The sequence below is a fragment of the Tetrao urogallus genome (genome assembly GCF_951394365.1).
Source record: "Tetrao urogallus genome assembly, chromosome: 1".
NCBI classification, from domain to species: domain Eukaryota; kingdom Metazoa; phylum Chordata; class Aves; order Galliformes; family Phasianidae; genus Tetrao; species Tetrao urogallus.
The window spans coordinates 60,860,466-60,885,692 of NC_136813.1; positions in this window are offsets into that span (position 1 = coordinate 60,860,466).

Below are 25,227 nucleotides of genomic sequence, written 5' to 3' on the forward strand. Positions count from 1 at the left end.
ACTAATGGAAATGATGTATATATATTTGCATTCAATTTTCATGTTTTTTTCCACAAAGTTCACCTGATCCAAAAAATAAAAAAGAAAAAATGCTCTTGTATAACTGTTTTCAATTTAAATTGGAATTTGTTCAAGAACTAGTCCAGAATGGTTTAGGTATTCTGACAAAGAAAAAGGAATAAGTATGAATGTTTAGAAATGGACTGCAAAACAAAACAAATAGAAAAAGCTTCACAAGCATTTTTAAATGTGGACTTAATATGCATGTGTAGCAGCTGGATTGACACAATGGACCCTAACGGCTCCTTCAGGTTCCTTTCATACTGTGTTATTCACTCTGCAGTCAGAGTAGCAAAAACAATTTTTTGGGGAAAAAGCCTGTATTTTTGCAAACAGCTGCATTTAGACAATGACACAAGCGATGCTATCATATGACTGTCCTAGCAGAAAAGTGCTCTTGTTTAGCTGAAGTATTTAGTATCTGGATATAAGGTGGTGCATGGGTTAGAACGGGATGTAACACAGAGCAATATTTGGGCCAGGGCTGTGAGACCTTTGGCTGACAGATTCCATAACCAAAAATAATGCATGTCAGTCCTTTATTTCCTCACCTGTCAGTTTATAAAGACCACTCAAATTTAAAAAATGTTGCTTATTTTACTAAGCTCATTTTCTGTTTGAAATAATGAAAGATGTTTTGGATTTATTGAGCAATTTTACCTGATTTATGAAAACCACTTTTGTCCACTCTACTCTTTTCTATTACAAGTAAGTGTACTATACTGGGAATACTGAGTGAATGCCCTCGAGGAAGACCACGTGACTGCAATTATTTATGAATTAACATGTCACAGATTTGAAGCTTTGAGACAAACACATTTCCCAGCTGCACATTTGTGACTTCTGAGTTTGTAAATGGAACAGATGAAATAATGACTTGCTCTTCCTCTCTATCAGTTATTTTACTTGCTGGATTTGTAAAGACAGGTAGGAATACTTATGTAGATATTTACCATTCACAGAGTGTAAATTAAACATGCCATTCCTTTATCAACTGTGATAATAAATACTTGATGCTAGATGATATTTCCTTACTAGTGATACTATCATTGTTTTAATACCTCATTTGCCTTTAGAGATGCAAAAATTATTTCTGAATGCTAATGCTACTTAAAGTCACAAAGCAGGAGTACAACTAAAGAGTGAACTGCTTTAAAAAGCATAGCAACATGTGCTAAGCTCTTACTTTAACTGTGCTTTAGGAACCAAACAGTAATTTGACTGATATTATTAGATACATATTTGCTTGGTTTGTCCTGCAAACTTAAAAGTCAAGCTGAAATCAAACTCAGATGTCTTAATCGATAGCACAAACATAAAGGCAAGAAATATATGTAGAATACATATGGCTTTGCTGTCAGATATGAACAAGTGTAGCTGATACACATACGTACATATATTTGTTAGCTGTCTATGTAAATTGAGATGACAGCCCATTTTCAAGCATGACCTGTGATAAACAAATGCATATAAATAAACAATAAACCAAGATAACACTAAAATAACATCAATTAAAACAATTACAACAACTTCTAGTCATCATGAAGTATTGTTTCAGTTCCATCTTAAAACAGGAAAGGCTCCCAATTGTTCTTAAATCAACTGGTAACTGATTCCACATTTGTGAAGACTTGAAACAAAAAGCTTTTCATCCCTAGTTTGTATTCATTCTAGGACATGGTGGTTCCACAGTCTGAAGAGAGTGTAATGTATAAGCTGCTCTAAGTGAATGTAACAGGTTGAAACAGTGGACACTGATTGACACAGTACTCTAATTGCTATTTTATATAAATATTTTAAAAGTAAAACTTTGCAACGAAAAGAAGTCATATTTAAAGTTAATGTGACTGGTAAGTTGGAAGTTTAATTCAGATCTACAGAATTTTGCATAGGATTTGATATTGTGCTTACATGTGCAAATAAAGAAAAAAAAAACAAACAACCAGAAAAAAGGCTTGGAATTCTGATAACCAGACTGCTATTAAGCACAATACTAAAATGCCCTCTTCATTCACATTAGCAAACAACAGAGTATATAAGAACTTAAAGGTGGAATTTGTATATATATAAAACTATATTTATAATACATTCATTTGCTATCTGTTATTTAAGCATATAAATAAATCCTAAAAAATTCTTTTCTTCAGTACCATTTATTTTGCAGGAACTGATTTTCATGTTTTCCCTAGATAAGTCCCTAGTATTCTGGAGAACTGGTTGGATGATGACATCAAAAGGGACAACAGATTGGAAGCTATTTAATGACAGGAGGACGGAACATTTAAATCACACTATTTAAAAGTTGTTTTACTGCCATTAGCACTTCTAGGACTTCAATTCCTGACAAATACATGAGAAAAAGGCTCAGTCAGCCTTTTAGGAAACGGCTCCGAATATTGCCAGTTGCAAAGTTCTCTAGAAAACTTTCATGAGAAAGGGGGGAAGCTATCAAGATTTGCTGTTGCCAAAGTTAAAAATAAAACAAAGATGAAAGTGCGAAAGCTTGGTGGCTGTTATTTCTTTAGAAATCACAAAGGCACATAAAGAACAGAGCAAAACGAAGTAATTTTTACCTTTTCCTAGTCTTTTATAAAGGTCAGATTCAGGGCTGCACTGCCACTGAACACCAGAAAAGGAATATTCTGAAAATAGAGAAAAGAAGGGTGGCATGTCTGGAAAGGCGAGATCTCTGGGTGAGAAAGGCGTTTTGGAAAAGAGCCGGTCGCCCACAAAGTACTCCAAAATAAAGTAATCAAAGCTGTGCCTGAGGTAAGTCATAACTTCTGCAGGCAGGCAGTAGGGAAGTCCCATGTCGGCACTGTTGGTGTCCATAAGTGGGGTGGGCATGATAATACATGCTGACTCTTTCAATATGCATGTGGGGAGGAGCACACAGAAACTTACCTTGCCCCTGTCTCCTGCATCAGATTGGTGATCACAGTTTCTTACTGCTCACCATTAGCCACTTTCTTCAGATCAAAGGGAGAATCGTAAAAAATGAGTTTTACAGAATGGATTGCTCAGGTCAAAGAATCACAAAATCACAGACCTCAAGAGATTATTGAGTCAAATCCCCCTGCCAAAGATACTCCACAACCTCTCTGGGCAACCTGTTCCAGTGCTCCGTCACCTTTACAATAAAGAAGTGCTTCTGCATGTTAGTATGGAATTTCCTATGTTCACATTTTAGACCATTACTACTTGTCCTACCTAGAAGAGTCTGGCCTCATCCATTTGCTTCCATTTAGAATTAATTGGATCCCCACTCAGCCTTCTTTTCCCCAGCCTGAACAGACTCAGGTTATGCAGCCTTTCCTCCTACAGGAGATGCTCCAGTGTCTTTGTGGCTCTCTGCTCAACTCCTTCTAGGACATCCCTGTTTTTTTGAACTGGGGACCTGAGAACTGGAGACAGGTTTCTAAATGTGGTCTCACCAGGGCAGAGTAGAGAGAGAAAAAATACCCATGCATAAATTTATGACACTGGAGACTGCAAACCCACTGGACCAAAGAGCTGCAAATTGAAGAAGAGGACAGTAGGTCATGGCTAATACTTTCATAGAGATGGCTCACTTTCCAATCAGACTGAGCTCTACCTCCCATGCTGCTGTCTACCACAATGCACTTTATTCTGATTTCATGCTAAGGCTGTGGATTTTGAAATTGAATGCCTTGTCTTCCTAACAGGTGAACCACGATATTTTAACTTCCTCAGCACCTGCAAAGGAACAGAAAGCAACTGTCCTAGAAGGCAAGCAATTTGGTCAGCTCAGCTGCCTGCAGTAGCTAATGGAATCACATTTTATCCTCACCATTATGCACTTCATGTCTTATATAAATATAATGTGTCTTTCTCTATGAATGCAAATAAATCTTTGGAGGGAAGAATATCAACATAAAAAATTAGTTTCAGATAAAATAAAATTCTTGAGGTGTGCTAGAGAGGCTTTGAATTGGACATTAGGAAGAATTTCTTCAAGGAGAATGTGGTCAAACATTGATATTAGTTGCCCAGGGAAGTTGTGGAATCCCCACCCCTGAAGGTATTTAAGAGCTGCGTGAATATTACACTAAGGGACATGGTTTGTGATGGTACTCAGCTGGTAAGGCTGATGGTTGGACTTGGTTATCCTGAAGGTCTTTTCCATTCCTGATTATCTTATGATTCTATGATAAGAAGGAGTCTGTGAGCAAAGTAATTATATTCAGTCTGCAAGCTCTGTAGATAAGCAACATCAAAGAACTGTTAGTTGGAATCTACTTACCTGGTTATATTATCCCTCAGTAGTTGCCCTAAGAATCCTAAAGTCCTACAGACCAAAGTTATTTTAAAAGTGACGTAAAATGAAAAAGATCAGTCAATAAAGAGTTGCACAATAATGACAAAATTTGACCAAATGACAAAATGGCCAAATTTTGAACCCTGTAAGCAAAGTTATGTACCTTTAATCTTTACAGTGACAGAAAAATAATCTTTTCTTAAAGCAGGAATCAGATGAATGATGTTGCATCATCACATCACCTAACTGAGTTGCAAATTACTGGAGAGCATTTTACAGTAAGATGGTAGCTGCTTGTTAATTCCATTAAAAAACAGGATAGCTCTGTAGCAAGCTGACATACTGCTGTAGCATTATAACTTTACAACATGGTCAGTCAGTAATTTATTGCCAATGCATTTCCAATGCATTTCCGTTTCTGCTTCTTAGGGTCTTTATTGTTCACACAGTTTCTTCCCTAGTACTGTCTTATCATTGCTGATAGAAACCAGATTGTTGTGATACTCTGTCCGAATAAATCTGGTAATTCTTCTCTTAATTAAAAGCAGTCATTCCTCACAAAAGAAGAAGGTGGAAACTGAGAAGAATTTTCTGAAGTCTAAATTGTTTCTTTTCACTCATACAAAAGGAACATGACTTCTTGTTATTGAAAAACTATGCATACATCCCATTTTACATTTAACAACTCAGAACTCAATACAAATAAAACTTACTTTCAGTAACAGCAGACTAACCTTGAATTTTCATCTGAATTCTCTAGTCAAGGTATCCCAAAAGCAAACAATATGTCTTTTTAAAGTCTTACAACAGGAAAGTATGGAAAGGATATGTTCAGAGGCAAATGAAATTTTAACACCATCTAGGCCCTTCTAACCATGAAACTAAGGCAAGTAGCATCCTTAGTAACTGCCTAAGTTAGTCAAAAGGGTTTGATTATTTTTCCAGGTGAAATGATTATTATCTTTGAACAGTGCCTTGATTTTGTAAGTGAGAATGAAAGATACCAACTTCTCAAAGGGAAGAAGAGACTACTGCACTGCATGGCAGCCAGGGAAGGCTACAACTAGAAACTCAAGTAGAGCAATAACTAAAATTAGTTGCGTGAAATCATATGAATGCACAGCTAACTTGGAAAAAAAGTAAAGGATATATCATGGAAGATGTGAGATGGAAATGTAGACTGTAGTAACCTTGATGGCTTAGGTTTGAGTCAGTAGAAAGAATCAGCTTGATTAATAGAAAACAGCAGAGATGGAAATAAACTCCAAGCTGTTCACCTGATGCCATCAGGTATTTACTGGATAAAACTGAGTATTGTTAGGTCAAGCTATCTGCAGCATAAGCTAGGGTTCTGATACATTTATTTTTATGGCTCTACTTAATATCAAGTATTAAAAGGGTGAGTGTCTGCTAGGACAGTATTTCTCTAAAACTCCTGCTATAAGAGAAAAGTGTAAATCCTGAAGCAGGTAAACTGGGCCTGCCTTCATGGGATATGAAGCTCTATCACTTATTACAGAGGAAGCTGAGGGAAACAAAGTGTCTATATACCTCTGATACGCATGGGTGACAGGTCTTGGTTTTTGTAGAGAAAAGTATCTTTAATGATACTGCAGATTTCTAAGAAGAAAAATATATCTTAATGATGGAAGTGTTTCTGGAACTACTTTATGGAGTCAAAGTGATCACACTTTCATGAATCTAAGGAAAGATACTCCATAGAAAGGGAATGAGTTAGTAATAAAAGTGGGTCTAATCAGTTACTGGTCTATAATTCCAGAAGGGTAGAAAACAGTAAAGTAAGAAGTTGTAGAGAACTAGGATTCAGGCTCTCCAGGTAGCTTCTTAACTATAATGACACTGGCAATCACATAATGAGGACACAGGGACAGAAGAGTTTGAAATAACAGAATAAAATGTCTGGTGAAGGCAGTAACTTCCCTTGTTCATCTACTTGCAAGTTGTGGTTTTTATTTTTTGCTAGTTTCCTACCTTTCAAATCATAACGCGTACAGAAAGACAAGGCTTAAACACATTATTTGACTGATGTTTTTCAATTTCTCTGCCAACTAACTTGCTATGGCAGATAATGGTCTGCCTGAAAAAGTACTTTTTCAGTCTTCCAAAAGGAGCCACAGTGAAATTGAGAGAGGTCAAAAGAAGTCAGCTGCCATTTTCACTCCCATTTTTTATGGAAATGGGCAACAGATTGGTGAAGACATTGTGAAGGCTCTAAGGCAATCACTCTTTCAATTTGTCCAATATTAGTTTCAATAAGAACCGAGAGCAGAAACAATTGCCAGCAGTCCCTAGTTGATTTGTTAAGACTCACTCTTGTCCACTTCAAATCACCTTTGACATTTACAAGCTCAACTTTGCAAACAACATTTGAGTATTATTATTTTATCTGATGCTTCTATTATACCTATGCTTAAGCTACCATAATGCTAAAAGTGATGCATTGATATCAAGAAAACCACTGTTTTTTATACCTCCTCTTTGTGGAAAACAAGAAAGCTTTTGTTCTTGTACGTAAACCCAGTACTCCCGGAATTATTCATGCAAGAAATAGTATTTTGAGAAAATTTACAGGTACATATCTAATATGAATTTGAAAAATGGAGATGTTTATAATAAGACAGCCATATTGGTAGAAAATTTTGGAGTTTTCTCTGAAAGTAATGCCTCCTATTTTTTTTCCATGGAAACAATAAGAGATACAAAGAGCACAATAACACTATTTAATAGAGACAATTCTCAGCTACAAAACAGCACTTTTCAACATAGTTACCACCGTTAGCTATGCATTTTCGCCAGTGATGGACATATGCTTTTGTACTACACTCATTAAAACCTGCATGGCTATCTGGAATGTGGCTAACATTACTGTCACCACTGATGAAACACACTGTGCTCACATTCATTGTTCAGCAAGCATTGATGAATGTCAGTGGGCACAGTTTCTTCTGCACTGACACACCTTTGCTTCATATGCACTTCCACGTCAGATGCCACCATGTCAGACTGCCCCTCTGCTGCCTTCTGCCACATGACAACAAAATGTAATGGAATTTGGCAGGAGGGTTCAACATCTACTGCCATCCAACCAACATCCACCTCTGACATTGTGAGCCATTATAATAAAATAGGAAGTGTTACTTTTGAAGCAGCCCTTACAACTTTTCCCAGCACTTGCATTCCTATATAAAAACTATCTTCATAGAGCTCACAGAGTATAATAAGCAAAGAAATGTTAATAGAGAGAATTTTTTTCACTCTGGTTTGTCATCTTTGCAACACGCAACAGCTTGCATGTGACTTTCAAAGGCAGACTCATGGAAGCACAAAGAAAGATAAACCTGTGCAAAACTAGGTAGTTATGGTATTGACAAATGTTCCTGGATAGTCAGCGTGATTCAGTATAATTCTGGTGCATGAGGTTTTGAAGCTGGAAGGAATGTCTTCTGGGTCAAACTGTTTGTATGATGGTGACCAAGACAGAGAAAAATATCAGTGTAGGATGGGTGCTATTTGGTAACTGGTGCAGATTCTTAAAGATGCCACTTTGCCTGAAGCAAAAAATGTAAATTTCGTTTACTGTCAATGAAAATGACAATCAATTGAACGTATATTACGGAAGAGTAGAACAGGCAGTGAGGTGGATCACATTTAAGGAGAACTGAACTGCTATACATGTTTGTTAATATACAATATGTCTACAGTAGATTCTGTGTTGGAATGCAGAGATAGCTAGAGTGGTTTCAGCTTAGTGGGACCCCAGGCAAGCTACAGCATAGATCATTCTAAGTGTGATGAAAGGAAAAGAAATACATGCAAGGAAAGAATTTTAGTATTTTCCTGAAAGTTTGTACAGAACACTGGAAACGCTCCTCTGTGAGGGGAAACTTGATTAACTTAACTGGAGTTAAGCCAGATGCAGCAACATTTATAAAGCATCTATAAGGAAATTCTGGATACAGCACTTAGTTTATTAAATCTTATGTGCCTTGAAAATACCTAATAATGATAATAACAATAATGCATCTTTGAATTGATTTAGGAGATTTTTGTATGTGTACATTTAAAGGAGTATTCAAAAGTTTCTTCAAATATTGTAATGTAAAGTGTAAATCAGTGTGAATTCGCAGAACTAATAGCAATAAAAAGGTGGAGATGTTTTAAAAAATACACCATCAAATACACTGTGTATGTAAGGCTTCTCTCATTGGCTGCAAGTAAACTACAAAAATTCCTTTTGACTGCACTGTGGAAGGATGAATCCCATTAGCACCTTGATATTTGCTCCCACTTTCCATTTACTTTTCACTTGTGACTTTAAAATATAAGTGACAATGAAGTATTGTCTCTATGGTATATAAGTGGGAGCTTATTTCCTGCATTTACTCTGGTTTTCTTAGGGGAAAGGGGATTTACAGTTAATAACAAATCCCATTCCACATTTGGATTATTCCTGTGTACAGTAAAAACTCCTTGAATTTCAAATAATGCCAATTTCCATCTCTTCAGTTGAAGCTGCAGGGAATGTGGTGCATGCTTTTTATCTTAGAACTATAAGTGCTGTGGCAAAGGACTCAGCCATAAGTAATCCCACATGTCATCAAGGCTGGCAACAAGCAAACACTCATGGAAAGGCCCTAGTTCCCTAATCTTCACAGACCCATCACATTGCAGAGACATTCTCCACAGTAGGTGAGTTGCAGTGACATGCTGAAGTCATAGCAGGTACTGCCATCCTTTGTGTTGCTGTATGGAAATAGCACAGAAATCTCCACCATCCTCAGCTATTACCAGTAATGAATGGACATATGGAGAATGATTACTAAGCCTGTCTTTAACAGTATTTTATCAACTGGCAGCAATTTGTGAAAGAACTGAAGAAAGAGTATTAACTCACACCCCAATATTACATGATCAGACAAATGCAAAGAAACACAGACTTTTGATTTTTAAGAAGATGTTTCTTTTAAAAGCTTTTTAAATAAAGGAAAATGAACAAGAAGAATATTTTGAAACTACAACAAGCAAATTTCTTTAAAGCTATAATGAGCTTGGATAGCAGCAGAAGAAATGTTTAGTTTGTCTGCTATTATATTCCCTCTCTTTAATGGTTTTGCCAGCTTTCTTTCTGGGACATCCATTATTATACTAATATTCATTTAATCCTACTACAACTAATTATATATCCCCTTTAACGAGTTTCTTACTCTGTACCAACAGAATTATATCTAACGAAACATAGCAGTATTGAAGACTCAAATGGTGGCAGTCCCTCTCCCTGCAAAATTATAACTGGTACAGATCACACACATAACGTTACAGTGACAACATCTAGAGAGTGGGGAGTGGGAACAGCATGATAATGATATTCAAACAGGAACCCAGCACCCCCTCAACGATTAATAACTTCAGCTGGAACAATTGACAGAGGGGAAATGAATCATTCCCTTTGACAAGAACAAAACTATATTAAAATGTAATAGTTTATTAAACAACTGACTTCAGAAGTTAAATTACTAAATTGGATCTCCATGGGTTTTAAGAAGTACTGTCTGATCACAATAATGGATTGCCTACAAACTTTTATCTTAGCCATCGCCTCCAGAGTTGCTGTATTTAATTATTTAAACATTGTATTAATGAAACATGTTTTACTGGTACGAAAACTACTTTTATCACCACACATGAAAGACAAAAATATATGTGGTTTACACTACACAAATGCATTTGCATCCCCTTTGCACACAGTAAAAACACTCTCTTTCCAGATGCTTTGCCTGAAAGGATTTGCGGAACTAATTTAATCTCTACCAGTGCTCTTGATCCTGACTTGATTTTTCTTAAAACAAAACAAAACAAAACAAAACAAAACAAAACAAAACAAAAACAAACAAACAAACAAACAAAACAGTTAAAACATTTTAGTGCACCTGTTGTGATGCATTTTGACCCCCTGTAATTTTGATTTATGTCACATGAGAACACGTCACTGGAGCACTGGATTGCATCATGCACAAAAATCCTAGAAGTGTTGCAAATTGATGCCACATTGGATTTTGTAGTAGATATCCATAAATATGATACACAGAAGCAAGAGGGCTACCTAAAGTTCTAAAAAATAAAAAGGAGGAAGAAAACAGGCATGGGATGAGTGAGCTCATGCAGAACCATTCTGATTTCCATGTGTCCTTTGGGGTCTGATATCCTCTGCTGGACAACCAAGACCTCTGCTACTTGAACTACAGGGAACTTACTGGCAATAGCAGATTGTCACCATTTATTTTTTGTGGAGCAACCACAAGGGGGGAGTAAGATTCATATTTAAGTGGGTTCAGATGTTTGCTGACATTAGGTGGAACACTGTGAAGTAAGAAAACTTGGAAAAAATCCATGTTGCATGGGTATAGAGTGTAGAGATGAATGCTTCTGCTCAAAGTAAGAGTCTCTCTCCTTGCACTTGAAACCTCCTTCTCAGGTTTTTTTCTGGTCCTATCTTCCCCAGCTGCCATCCTGCTTTTCTTCTTGACCAACCGTCCCAAGAGGGATAAAAGCACTTGGCAAAATGCTCTGGAGCATGGGAATGACCAAAACTTAGGTACTTAAATGAAAAATGCAGAAATGAACAAAATGCTAATCCCATGAGCTTACAGTTAAGCAACTTTGAGAGCCCTTAAGAAGAGAGACTTGGCTTGGAAACCTGCAGAACTCACTGAATAATCATTTTTAGTGGAAGGAGTTTTCAAATACACTGCAGAATCCTATGCAGAATAATGCAATGGTGCTTTTTGTCTTCAAAATGCGCAAAGTACATTTTTCAGTCTTACAGCAAGGAGACAATTGGAGACAATAACACTTTTCTGCCTTACAATTGTATTGCAAAGACTAATGATGACAAAGATCTGCAAAAAATGTTTAAAAGAGTATTTAAAAATGTTAGAAATGCTAAAAAGTCATCCCTTAGTCTCTTGAGCAGTATACTGAAAATCCAACTGCTGTTACATGGCTTTAGAGCCAGAAAAGAATATGCAACAAACAAACAAACAAAAAGAACAACTCTAAAAAACAAAACAAAACAAAACAACGCTAATCTCAAAAAAATATCTCATTTTCTTAGAGAAGAAATAACAAACACATGATCTGAGTTCTGCTTGGTGCTAGTAAGGCTTCCAGTAATGTATTATGTCTGCTTTTTGACCACTGACCTTAAAAACAAATGTGGATGAATTGGAGAGCAAGGGTCAACAGAGAACAATGAAAATGATTGGAAAATAAGACCTGTGAAAGAAGGATGAAGGCAATGTAGTCATTCTGCCTAAAAGTAAAGAAAACTGTGAGAGAAATGATAGCAGCTGAGAGAGATGTAAAGGAATGAGAATAATCTGTATGACAAGCCCAATGTGGATAGGACAAGAAGTAATAGCCTTGAATCACAGCAAGAGGGATTCAGGTTAGATGTAAAAAAAAAAAACCCTGTAATTGTGGTAAAAGCTAAGCACTTGAGAAGAATGCTTACCTCACCTGGTGAGACTGCGGGATCTCTACTACTGGGAGATTTTGAGAACAAGTCTGGTAGATATATGTCAGACAAGCTCAGTATCCTGACTTTTACTTGGACTAACTGATGAAGAGAGTCCTGTTTCACCTGATTTTAGGTTTTACCATCTAGTTTGTATCAACAGTGAAAAGTAGTTAGTTTGTGTGAGAGCTAGAGACTTCATGCGCGGAAGCCATTAATGAAGAGCAAACTTGAAAAATCTTCCAAAAAAATTCATCTGTGTTTCAACATGGGAAGGCAATAGCCAATAGCTGAAGGAATCTTGGTCTACCGACAGGAAGATAACCAGGAAATGAATTTCTCCCTGGAAATTTTCCTCTATGGTAGCCAAGCCTTCAGAATGACTTTACCAGAATTGTTCTCCCTCCACTCACAAATAACTGTTGGAAAAGAGCTCTCTGCAGACTACACAGATGGTAGAAGGGTCAGGATGATGGTGAATTCATGCTCCCGGAGGAGTTTGAAGCCTCAAAGGAGGCAGTTCTGTCATATTTTTTTCTGTATGGAAAAGTGTCCCATCTTAAGTTGGACAAGTAGGTGGTTTTGGGGGATTGTGTCATTAATGGCAGGGAAACACTGACATGATGAAAATGATGGAATAATCCTATGACAAATTAGTTATTGAAAGTCCACCCTGCAGTCTATGCTCTGAACCTGGTGACAAAAGGCTGAGGCTACATTACAAGTGGCAGAACAGAATGCTGACACACAAATAAGACATGCAGAATTGGACTCTTTTAAACTGATATGAACTGTTGCCTGAAAGATAAGCAGTGACTTGAGTTCTTTTGCAGGATGAAGCTGAGGCTATAGGACTGGAAAGGAGCCATGAGAAAGAGAGCATGTAGAGCTTATGGATCACCAGAAGTCATCTGGAACACATGTATTAGCTCATGCTAAGACTCATATTCTCCTCATAAGACTGTTATGATTTGTTTAGGAAATCAGAGAAGCCAAGCTACTGTGTCCTTGACTGTAGGAAGTCTCCCATAGTGTAACCAGTTGGTCTAGGATCACTGAATTGACTGCTCATGCAGCACACAGGTAGCTTGTGCACTGGGAGTGGTTGTTTATCTAGGATATTCAGATGGTAGCTCATTGCTCTAACTGAATTGTGAATACCTGGAAATATTGAGCAAATGATAAGTTCCACGAGTTCTGCTTGCATATACAGTGGCCCTGTAGAACTGCCTTTGGCAGCAGCTGACATCAGTGCAGTATTTCTTTGATGCTATTCTATTGAAATGCACAAAATGATGTTCCTTGATCACATGAGAAACTGGTGCTAAAAGATTCCTATCTCCAGCTCTTTATTTTACCTGCATAATCAGTACTGGGAACCAAGGAGTTTGGTTTCTGCTTTACCTTGGAGTCCTTCTCATAACTATTTCTCTCTTTTCCTCTTTTCTTAATTCTCTTGCTCTTTCACTGAAACAAAACCAGTCAGTTTTAGCAAAAAAAATAGAACCTCTGCTTTTCCTGGTAGAAAACCCCACACTGGGTTGTGGCTGCATGTGAAGGAGCAGAATTGGCTTGAATGCCTTGTAGTATAATAAATTGGGAAGGCTGCTTCTTCTGAAATCATTCAGAACGCTTGGGTCCTGTTTGACAGTGCACTACAGTGCTGCTGTTTGTACAAACAACTACTGTAAGAGAACAGAGTCATGCAGCTATGAGGATTTGATGCCACATTATTGGCAGTTGCCTTTACAGCATTTTATTCTTTGTGTTCTGGAGATCACACAGCACTGTGGGAACCTGCTGACGGCCGGTCCTTCATCTGAGAGAGGGAAGGTGTGATATTACACTTCTGCTTTATCTAACTTGTCCTCCAAGTGGTAAATATGTGTGTGGGTATGCACATATGCAAAGAAAACTTAAAATAATTTATGAAGGAATTACAAAATCCAATATGCCATAATCTTACTAAAGCAAGAAAGAAACCAAAAAACCCCTCCCACATGTTAACAGCTAAATGTTAGTGTATTTAAAAATGCAACTAGGGAAAAGAAATCACACTAACAAACTTACATCACTATAAAACAATGTACTTAATGACTTCAGCCAGATCACCTACTCATAATATTCGCCTATGTTGCCAACACGCTACTGTATGAGAAAAAATCTGCAAACACTGATGTGATAATGTACTCTGGATTATACTGCATCCACAAAATTTACTAAGCTTTTATTATGTATTAATACATCACATACAGCAGATGTGTTAGGAAATGGGGTTCACCTTTCTCTCTGCTGTTGAAGCTGAGAAAGTATTTGTCCTCATCCTGTCCTACCTTTCTCCTAACTCCTCCAAATTCCACAAGCTTCTCAGAGGTAGCCACATTTCCCCCTATTTTTCAGTGATTTTTGATCAACTAGTTCTGGCAACAGATTTTAAGATGTAAATAAAGCATATCATCCAAATAAGTCTGGTGGAAAGTGAGATAGAATTAGATGGAGTCTATGCTTTTAAACATATTTCTCTTTGTGCTAACAAGCAATGTTTATGGCCAAGAAAGCTTTTACATTTTTTTCTCGAGATGGTTTTTCTACATTTGCTGACTGGAAAACAGGTTTTGTGTTGTGGTGAGATGAGAGTAGGTATGGGTAACTTGTGAAGTGAAATATCGATCCTCAACAAAATTATCTGACAGAAGCTGCTTAAGAGCATTGTATTGATGCTATAAAAAGGCAGGTTGACAATATAGAGTATTTAGCAGCATTAGAGTAGTGAATGGGTACTGGACTGGGAGAACACTGTTTCTTAATAAAGACTTACCATTGCCTTTGAAACTGAAAGGAAAATTGATGCATTTTTTTCTCACAGCATTCAAATATCATATACAAACATGCCTTCACACATCACCATGTACTTCCTAAGGAGGTGTGCCCTCTGAATTGTCTACAAACCACTCTTAACTCTTCCCATAAACGTTTTCTCAAAATTCTCAAAGGAAATATGTAGCGAAAAGTACTCATTAAAATAACATGGCAGACCTGGCTGGAACTGACAAAACCAATAAATTCACCATTAAGATTGAAACTCCATCTTTGAGACACCCCGTTGTGCTTTGTTGCATTTTAATAAGTGTTCATCTGACCCTCTGCCAGTTAATTATGGGGATCTTCAGAATTTTGTTCTGGCCCCTTGCTCTGCAGAACTGATGTGCTTCTTTGCTTCTTTCACTTCTATTTTTAGGGACCTTAAGGTGAGTTATCACTGTTAACCTGATAAAACCCAGATCTATTTTGCTCTTTCAGATGATCCTATTGAAGCAGCTTTTAGTCTTTTCATCTTACCTCCCTAAAGTGCAAATTGGGATCTTAACCGAATCTCTGAAAATAAAATAAAATAAAACAAAAGAGAGATGAATCACAAAAATTAGATCCTCTTCTCACTTTTCCCACCAGCCTACTCAAAAGTAGTTTTATTAGATGAAAATCTATTTGCTACTTACAGTATGGCCAACAGAATTGGGATACTAGTGGATCTTTTTTAGACTTTTCCTTTTTTTTTCTTCTTCTTCTTCTTCTTTTAATGTTACTTATTTCAATTCACTTTGGTGTTCCCATAATATGACATTGAGAGGACACCATAAATCTTCCCACAAGACTACAAATCTTGTTCCTATTTCAAAGTGTAGGAATCTCATTTTATTACTTCCACACCAAAGAATAATATAAGTGTCCAGGAAAATTTTAATTCAGATGAGAGAGAAGAGGAAAAGAAAATCTATAGAATATAATGTTTCCTAGTACCTCCTGTAGCTGCTCTTTACAACAAGAAGATTTTCTGGGTTACTCCTAAAAGAAACATAGGTTAGAGAAGGTAAAGGGAATTAATTTCCTCTGAAGAGTAACCTGTCACCCATGAGGAGACATTACTTTGTCTGGTAAAGTAAAGAAATCACAGGAAGGGGACAGAAAAAAAGTTAGAAGTCTTAAAAAAATAATAATAATAAAAAAAGAACAAAAAATAAAATTGATTATTTGGAGGATTCTGGGCACAATGGCTATAGGGAAGGGTTTTCAAAACACTGTAGACAAACACCGATATTTTTGAACTTGCATTAAACACTCATCAGAATCTTCTGAGATTTGTCCATCACTAGAAAAATTTAACAAATAGTATTTACTAGTGGAATTTTCCCATTGAATGCAAATGATTCCAAAAGTTTATATTCAGAATGTTTCATGCTTGCCTTTGTTAGACAGCTGGTAGAGGGAAAGGGTTGCAAAAATAAAGAAAATTATATATAATGAATATCCAATTGCAGTAGATGCTAGGAGACTAAACGTATTTTTATTGTGAGGACATAATGCTTCTATAACCTAACCTTCCCCACCCCTATAGGGTAAAGAACACTTAATGAAGGAGGGGAGGCTTTTATTAATCTGTAGTCCATTTCTGTGCCATATAATATTCATTAGATATTCACCATTCACCCCATAGTAATTTCTTCCACCCACCGCATATTTTGTAGATGAAAATCTTTCTTCAATACACATTATCTCTTTCTGCAATATAATCATTAAAATTTTAACAAATTTGCAATGCCCTGACACATAGGAGGACAAATTGCATGTTGTTCTGAGAAAATCTTTCAACTCGTGGATTATAAAGACTTCAAATTTCTTCTGAAATTGAACGCATCTCAAACTGTACTTCTCAGAAGTGGATCAAGCTTTGTTCTGATAACTTCATCTCAGTGGTAGATTTTCTGCTAGACTGTATATGCCTTTAATAGTTATATATGTACACATAGCATAAACAATAGACTATTCAGTTTGTCTTTGATCAGTTTCTTAGATTGTTTTATTATACTTTGTTTTGAAACAAGAATTATAGGAAGAATATATCTCTAGGGTAGAGAAAAAGCTGAGAAAAACATAAATTTCTTTTTGTGGTCAAGAAAGGCAACTTTCTGAAAGCTTGAAACATTATCAAATGAAAGTTTATGTGATGGCATTCATTTTTATAGGACACTGTAGCTCCAGTGAACTTGAACAAGAAGTCTGTGATAAACATTTCTCTCTCTCTCTTTTTTTTTTCTCTTTAAATTACTGTGTATAAATATTCCAAACCAAAGCAACTCTGTACCTTGCCTCTTTCAGAATGTTAGCACAATGGGTACCTGTGCTTATACTTTCTGACCGGAGATTATTGCTTTCCTTTGATACACAATTTTATATTATCTGCTTCTAGTCAATTGCCCTTTGATATGTAATTTTATAGTATCTGCTATGAATTTCTCAGGCTCTTTTATTGGTATTAGTGAAACCAGGCATACAAAGTAAGATAATCAGTACAAGAAGTTTGAATGAAACAACAAGTTGTCTCCTAATTCTGCTGGCAGATCCCAAGTTCAACCCTATGACAGATTTCTGCCACTTTTTTTCCAAAGTTTTTTTGATTAGTCTGTCTTGGCTTGGACGCGGGTCTACTGCCAACTCTTTAGGCCCTGATACTGCAGTCGGATCTCCATGGCTGGGATCCTATTGACCTCAGCAAGTTTTAGGCAGATATAAACATCAGGCGACTATGAATTTGAAGTGTTTCAGTTGTTTGGTATCAATTGCAGAGAATTGTCAAATGGCTAGAGATCAACAAATGCACTGATCATACAGGTTCTAACCATGTGGTCACAATAACTGTATCTGTCCATGTATAACTCATGCGCCCAGTGACAGTGTTCTACATATATATCCATACATACATGTTATGTATGCATATGTGTATATACTGACACCATATTGTGCATTTACACATGCACACATACATATAAGCATTTGCATATATAAAATTATCAGTAAGTCTCTTGAGTACATTAATCTAGTTCCTGATTTTCCATATATTTTGAGTTGGAGGTGATCTGCTTTCTTCCATAGGATTCTGGAGAGATCAGACTTATCTCAGTCACATCACCTCATTCAGGTAAAGCATAAAATGTGCAAGCAAGGTCAGAGAACTGAGAATAATAAAGTTATTTATATTAAAAAAGAAATACGTAAATGTCTTACGTGCACCAGTATCCTGGGCTTTTTTGCAATTATAGAGTGCTAGAGGTAGCTGATTTGGGATTTTGGTTCTGTTTCCTATCTTAAAGACATAAATATAAGTAAAGAGAAACACTGCTGTGTCCACTGAGTGCAGCCTTATAAAACTATCTAAGAATGAGGTCTTTCTTTATGAACTTTGGCCTAATATTTTTACAGTTTTCCTTCTGTAGGAGTGATAAATGCAAAACAAACTTCCAAAATCCATTCCCTGTTCTTTTACTGATCCAGAAAATGACCACAAGGCATAGATCTAGTAGACCAATCTATGAAAAAAGAACTCTGATCTTCTAAGACCATAGGAATAATATTTGTGTTAATTTCTGCTTGCATACAGCAGGTGTGTAATTAATAGAATCCAGAACAGAGAACACATTCTGGAGCTTAGATTATTTTCCCTTAGTGAAACAAACAACATTCTCTTAAAAAAAAAACCAAAAACCAAAACCAAAAACCAAACCAAACCAAAACAACAAAAAAAAACAACAAAAAAAGAAACCACATGGCAAAATATCTGGAAAACACTTCTATTAATTTCCTCCAATATTTTATGTAAAAATGTCATCTATTTTCACGTGATCTATGTCTATTTATTTCACAGTAAAAAAAAATACAGGTATTGACATAATATAGAATATTCTTTGTGCAACAAGAAGCCTGCTAGGGCTGTGAGTTCTGACATAAAGGAATTAGAATACTCTGGGTACACCGTAGCACTATATCCAGAGTTCTGTTCCTTTTAAAACTTACACATAACTGTTAAAATGAAATTATGGTAAATGTGAACTTGAAACTTGTTTTTATAAGCTCTGATTACAATGAGGAGTTGATAACTTGGAAAACATCCCAAAGATACCTGAGGGGTGTAGCAGGAGGATTAGAGATACTGAAGAAAAACACATAGCTCATCATTTTCTGGCTGTATCCATTTAATAAGCTGTAGTTCTTGTTTTTTTACAAGTATAGTCTCTTTATAACTTTCTTACTGCCTCAGATTTTCTTAAAGAGAATGCATCATCACTATAAAAAGCTTCTTTAAAGTTTCCTCAAGGTGCATTTCTTTTTGTAAACATCTTCAAACAACAAGATGTGCAGGGCTACATCCTGTCCCCATCCCTTGTCCTGAGAAACCTGCTGGACTTCACGACAGTTCAATGAGGTGCCTATGGTGCCTGAAACTTGGCCTCGGCCTATCCTGATGTAAGGGAGGCCAGTCAGCCATCTTCTGTTTACTTCTCTTTTACTCCAAACTTTTATTGGATGAGCGTTCACACCCCCAACCTGCCACGTTTCTATTATTGTTGTTATTAATAATTCTTATTATTATTTTAACTAAGTAAGACGGGAAGAAAGTGAACTGCCACGTCCCAGTCCTCTGCTTCAAGAAAACCCACACAGTTATGACATGGGCCCATGACCTCAGGAAATCAGAATAGGAATCAAGTTATAAGACTGAAGCCATGGAGTTGGAGTAATCATATAATAGCAAGAAATAAAATTGCTCAGCTGAGCAGAGAGCATCATAACCATGTACTTCCTTAAGATTTTGCTGAGCAACCTGCTTAATTTTAACACAGAATAAAAATGTTGCATTTTAAGTCACCTTGAAGGCATAAATAATCATTTATTGCCAGTGCTCTATATAATATGATAGATATTTTTCATTTTCTTTTTGTAGAAGTCTGAAGACAGAAGGGTCAAGATTTTCTTTGGTGTTACAATTGTATTCTACACCAGTAAGAAAAAAGGCCATCGTCCATATAAAAACATACGGTGATCAAAATAACTACAATAATAAAAAATTTGCCCTTCGTCTGAAGTAAATTTTATGTTAATTTTATTTCACGTGACAACCCCTGACCTCCCCCCCCCCCCCCCCCCCCAAATAATGACAGACAAGGAACTGTTTCTTTGATGAGGCACACTTTTGAGCAGTATGTTAGGGATGTGAGGAGGCATCTTGCAGACGTCCTGCTGCTCTGTCCTGAAGCTGCCTCAGAGGATAAAGCGGTGGTCATTTCCCCGAGTGCCAGCCCCTCCTCTCAAAGATGGGGCAGCAGCAACGAGGAGCACATAGCCTCTCCTGGAATGCAGACTGGCTTTGGGATAAATGCTAATGCTTAGGCAGAGCAATATTTACTGATATTCCCCTGGCCAAACATTGCAGCTGTAAGTGTAAAGCATGTGAAGATGGCAAAGCAGCCAGCCCCCTTCCCAAGAGTGTTTTTCTTTCTTTTTTTTTTTTTTTTCTCCCTCTGCTAACTATAATGGTGACTGCTTCTCTGCCTAAACAGCTCTGAAGGGCTATGAAAACTGAAGTCCTCCAAAGCTGTAAAAGGTTTCCTCGTATTTACAATAAAATTCTGCATTACAAATCTCCTAGTAAAATCTCTGAATCGTTGCAAGCAGTACTTACATAATTGTCCGTTAAGTCAGTATTTGTGTATTCAACACCTAGAAAATAAGGAAAGTGAATGTGGGTAAGGAAGGGAAAAAACAAAGGCAGGGGAAGAGAAGGGAAGGAAAAAAAAAAAAAAAAAAAAGGAAAACCCTTCCCTTAAACCCTTAAACAGCCGTGCAGCTATTAAACATATGCCAAAGTAAACAATAGTGTTAGGGTCTGCCATAGCTTTGCCCTGCAGGTAGACGGCAGGCGGCACAGAAGGAAAGCAAATGGAAAGGAAAGGAGAAAGACAGTACAGGATGTGGATGAGATGCCGAGCCCTGAGAGCATGAACGGCCTGATTGTGATCCTCAAGTCACACCATCAGCCATGCAAAACAGGACATACCTTTCTGGCTTGCTGGTTCTGTCGGCTGAAACAAAGCAGTCCCATTCTCAGCGGGAGGCCAAATCAAAATGAAATTTTATTTAGTCTGCACTGTCCCCAGATTGGGTTTCAGAATGACTGCTTTAGGAGATAGCATGGATGTGGCTGATGCATGCTTTGCATATGAAACTGCAATAGAAAAAAAAAAATCTACATAATCAAAAAAATCTGTGCTGTGTGTATGGCAAGAACCCCTGGACGTCAGTGATTCAGCTACAATGGATGTTTTAAGAAAATGACCTTTCTGAATAAAACGCACATTTGTTCTCAGCAATACTATTTTCAATAAATATATAATAGATCATTTTGCATGTAATTATTCGGAAGCTGCCCTGAGAGGCTGAAATATCAAATCTTTTTTTTTTCTTCTTTTTTTCCTTTTTTTTTTTTTTTAATCATGCATCAGAATTACAGTTTGGAAACAAATGCAGAGAAAATATCTATTTAAAGGGGATTTCTCTTGCTTGCAGTGGCTGGTAGTGATTGCACCTTTGAATCCTCTTCAATTTAGTGTTTTGTTTAGGTCCCTTCTTCCCAGAGTATCCAAAGAAAGGTCTATTGCAGTAAAGAACATCTGCTTTTGTACCACTGATCTAATTCATCCTACCTTGCACTTTCAGGAAAGGATTCATTCTTTGATTACACACTTAATTTTATAGGCTATTAATAAATAAAAAAAGATCATCAACTGATCACACAGCATTTTCAGAGGAAGTTGGAAATAACTTGCAAAGGCAAGGAGTAGACTGCAGAATATGCAGGGCATACACCATGTAATGCCTTTGTTGTCAGTTATGCTGCAAATGAGATTTTCAAATAGGATTTGCAGAGGCAGGGCAGTGATCAACACAGTGCAACATCCAAGAAAGGGAAGTTGAGCACAGTGTTCAGAGAAACAAGGGGGCAGAATGGAGCCTGTTCGTAAATACATATTATTATCCAAAGAAAACACTTATCACTGCTTGATTTTGCTATGCTACCTACTGGAATAGGTGATACTAGTAATTTTGTATGTGCACATCTGTGTGGGCATGGGTGTTTGTATTTATCTGTGTGCAGTGCAAGTAAGGGCTATAGTCTGTGTACGTGTCTGTGCTTGATGCTTACAGTGTAAAGAACAAGCCAAAGCAGAACAAACAATACACATTTTCAATTGACAGATATTTCTATGCTGAAACAAGCAGTGCTAAAATCCTGTGCTCTATATCATGCGGACAGCCAAAAAATGGGAGGGAAGGAAAAAAAAAAAGGAAACATCAAAACACGATAAAATCTTAAAAAATGTAAAGGGGATAACAATCCCAAATAAACAATACGTATAAAAACTTCCAAGAATAATGAGATACAGTGCAAATCATTCACACAATGTGCTCTCACACAGCAATGATGGAAGTCACTGACAACAATGCAACCATGTGCAGATACTCCTTGGAGAAACAGTCGAGCAAATTTTTTAATTCTATCTTCCATGCTTTGCAGGCTGAGTTTGAGACAGTATAACAAAACATGTTGGAATATCAGTGCTTTAAAATTAAGCACTGGGCATTATGGAAGGTAACTTCTTAATGAGTTCTCCTATTGCTATTTACAGCTAGAAATCCGTAAGGAGCACAGTGAAAAATATAACATTTGTTCTCCTTATGTCTTGGAACAACTGCTTTTATATTTGTAGTCATCCTAACTGTTGTTCCAAACAAGATATTCAGATAGTCCCTAGCCTCATGCTGTATCATATTTATTCTGATGTATATCTTACAGTGAAGCGTTGTCTATGTTGAATTAATTTGATTTTTTTTGGTGGTATTATTTTTATAAATGCTGCTTTTTTTTTTTTTTTTTTTTTTTTTCCTCAAAGAACTTCCCACTTCAGGGAAAAAGAAAGATGTGATTGCTTTAAAAATAGAAGACCAAAACCAAAGCTAGTATTCCCAAAATTCAATGCACCTGGCATTCACTTTATACCTAATAAGCATCCGTGAATATGCAAATGTTCAATGTCTCCAGTAACCTCATTAATTTATTCCTCAGGCAATCAAAGAATGTGAACCAGTCCTCTGCTACTAATACTGGAAGTGGTACGCTGCTCAGTATTGTGAGAATCAGCTGAAAACACATTCTGCATATTGAAAAACTGTTTCATCTTCCTTCCTCTGCCACTCTAATTCAAACAAAGACTTCCTACCTCAGTTTACATAGCTGACAGCAAAAGTTGAAAAACACAGAAAAATAATTAAGATATATATAAATTTTATGCGTACATCCATATGCACACATACATGCTGGAAACATAAATAGTTTGAAGAAACCTCAGTAGAATTCCAGTTTGAAAAGCACTGGAGTTTTCTTATTTATTTACTTGGAGGGGGGGGGGAGCCTTGGAAAGGGAGGGGGGAAGAAATGACCTGCCTCCTCCTCTGCCGAGCAGCTGAATAATCTTTTCCTTTGCCCACATTAAAAGCCCTGAATAATGTTTATAAAATGTTAGGGAATCCCGGTAGTTTTCCTATTTAACAAGCCATGTATGACAAATCACAGTGTAATGTACTACGTTCTTAATCTTTAATTAGAATGTGAATATCTGTGAGAGAACGCAGTTAACTTTGACACATTAAATCTTCTGGTTAAAGTGCCTTACAGGAAGTGCAAAGATGAAACACTGCAACAATCTACTGCCTCTCTCCATTCACCCAGACAGTTGGGGAAGGATGATAACATCTTGTAATACCTGCTCTGTAGTAATTAATCGCTGTGGTATTTAGGACCATTCAAGTAGACAAATATGACAGAGACAGGGACAATTAGGAACCTTGTTCAAGCTACATTAACTTTTCCAGCTATTACAACACAGCAGCTCAAGTTTGCTTGTAAAAGCTGCAGAGGGATTGTTATGCATTAGCCGTGTGATTATTAATGAAAGAAAAGGAGAATTGTGTTTATTGTAGTTTGAAAATTGCAAATAAATTTCAATTATCTGCTATGTCATTTTGTTAAACATGCATTCTGGAAATGCCTTTGTACTCTAAATCATGAGCTACTTAGAGCAAACTAATACTAGAAAGCCTTTGGGAGAGATAAAGTCAATATTTTTGTTGAGCTGGCCTTCTTCCTTGTTGGAACTGGAGATGGACCGACTACTCAAGGATATTTCAGGTAGTCAGCAAGCCCCGTGGGTGCTATGGCTCTCCCTCTGCCTTCATATACTCAGAGGCATCCAAACTGGACTTCTTGCAAGCTTGGGCACAGGGCAGACTGACCGCCTGCTCCACTAGGCTAGGAAAAGCCAAACACTCTTGGCTACCACATGCACAAAGTGTGCACAGATAAATACATACACAACGGGGAGAAAAAAAAAAAAGCCCTCCAAAAAGCCCTTTGTCTCCCTCCCATTATCGCCACAGCCATCAACAGAGTGGGCTGAATGAAACACAAGGGAAAGATTTGGGACCTGGTATGGATTACACATTTTAAAGGTTACGCATTGTGCTTTACTTTCCCATCGATAAACAGCAGCAAATGCAGCACAGATTGTAAAGTTTATGTTTTAACTATATCTTGGAGGCTGCATAGTTTGCCACTGCTGTTTAGCACCTCGCAAACATTTAACTGGTCTCAACATTAAAGGAGGGTGGACAGAAAACAACTGAACTGGACAAATACTGCGAAGACTTTGGCATGAATATTCCCCTGAATGTTTTTGTTTTGTTTTGTTTTGTTTTTTCTTTTGAAATGGAATCATCTAAACCTGTGGCCCTTTTATGTTCACTTTTCATGAATATTTGAACTAGAGTTTCATAGCAGCATGAAGGCTCACAGAAAGCTAATTTGAAAGTCATACGTGCAAGTGTTTGTGGAAAACGAATTCTAAATTTGCATGTGCAAATATTTGCACTGGGTATGCTGCCCTGATCGCCCAGTCAGCAAGCAGAAGCACTTCCACGTGCCTCACCGGGCCAATCACAACGGAGGGACCCAGCTTGAGTTTCAAATCTTGTGTCAAATTTGCCCAGTGAACTTGTTTATGATTAAGCTGTAAAGTAGGGGAAAAAAAAAGTGTTAAAAGTGTATGAAATGCACTTGAACAACAAATGTTGATTTGAGATGTGTGGCTGGGCATTTCAGAGGCAGGAACAGAGGCACACTGGCACAAAACAGAGTTTGTCAGAGAGTCTCTGGGAAGACTGTTTTTACCTCCTCTCTCCTCCCAGACGGTGAGAAAGAAAAGGGAAGGGTAAAAACGCCAGTTGGGATGGGGACCATTCTCTGCCCATCTGCCCACTTTATGGTCAGTCTATTAAACTGCCACCCTTAAAATTCAGAATATTTGTAAGCCTCCAAGTGCTTTCTGAACATTTAGGAAAGAACTCAACCGCGTGTTTGGGGGTGATGTCACCCATGCTCTTATTTTCTTTTATTTTCCTGTTTTTCAGT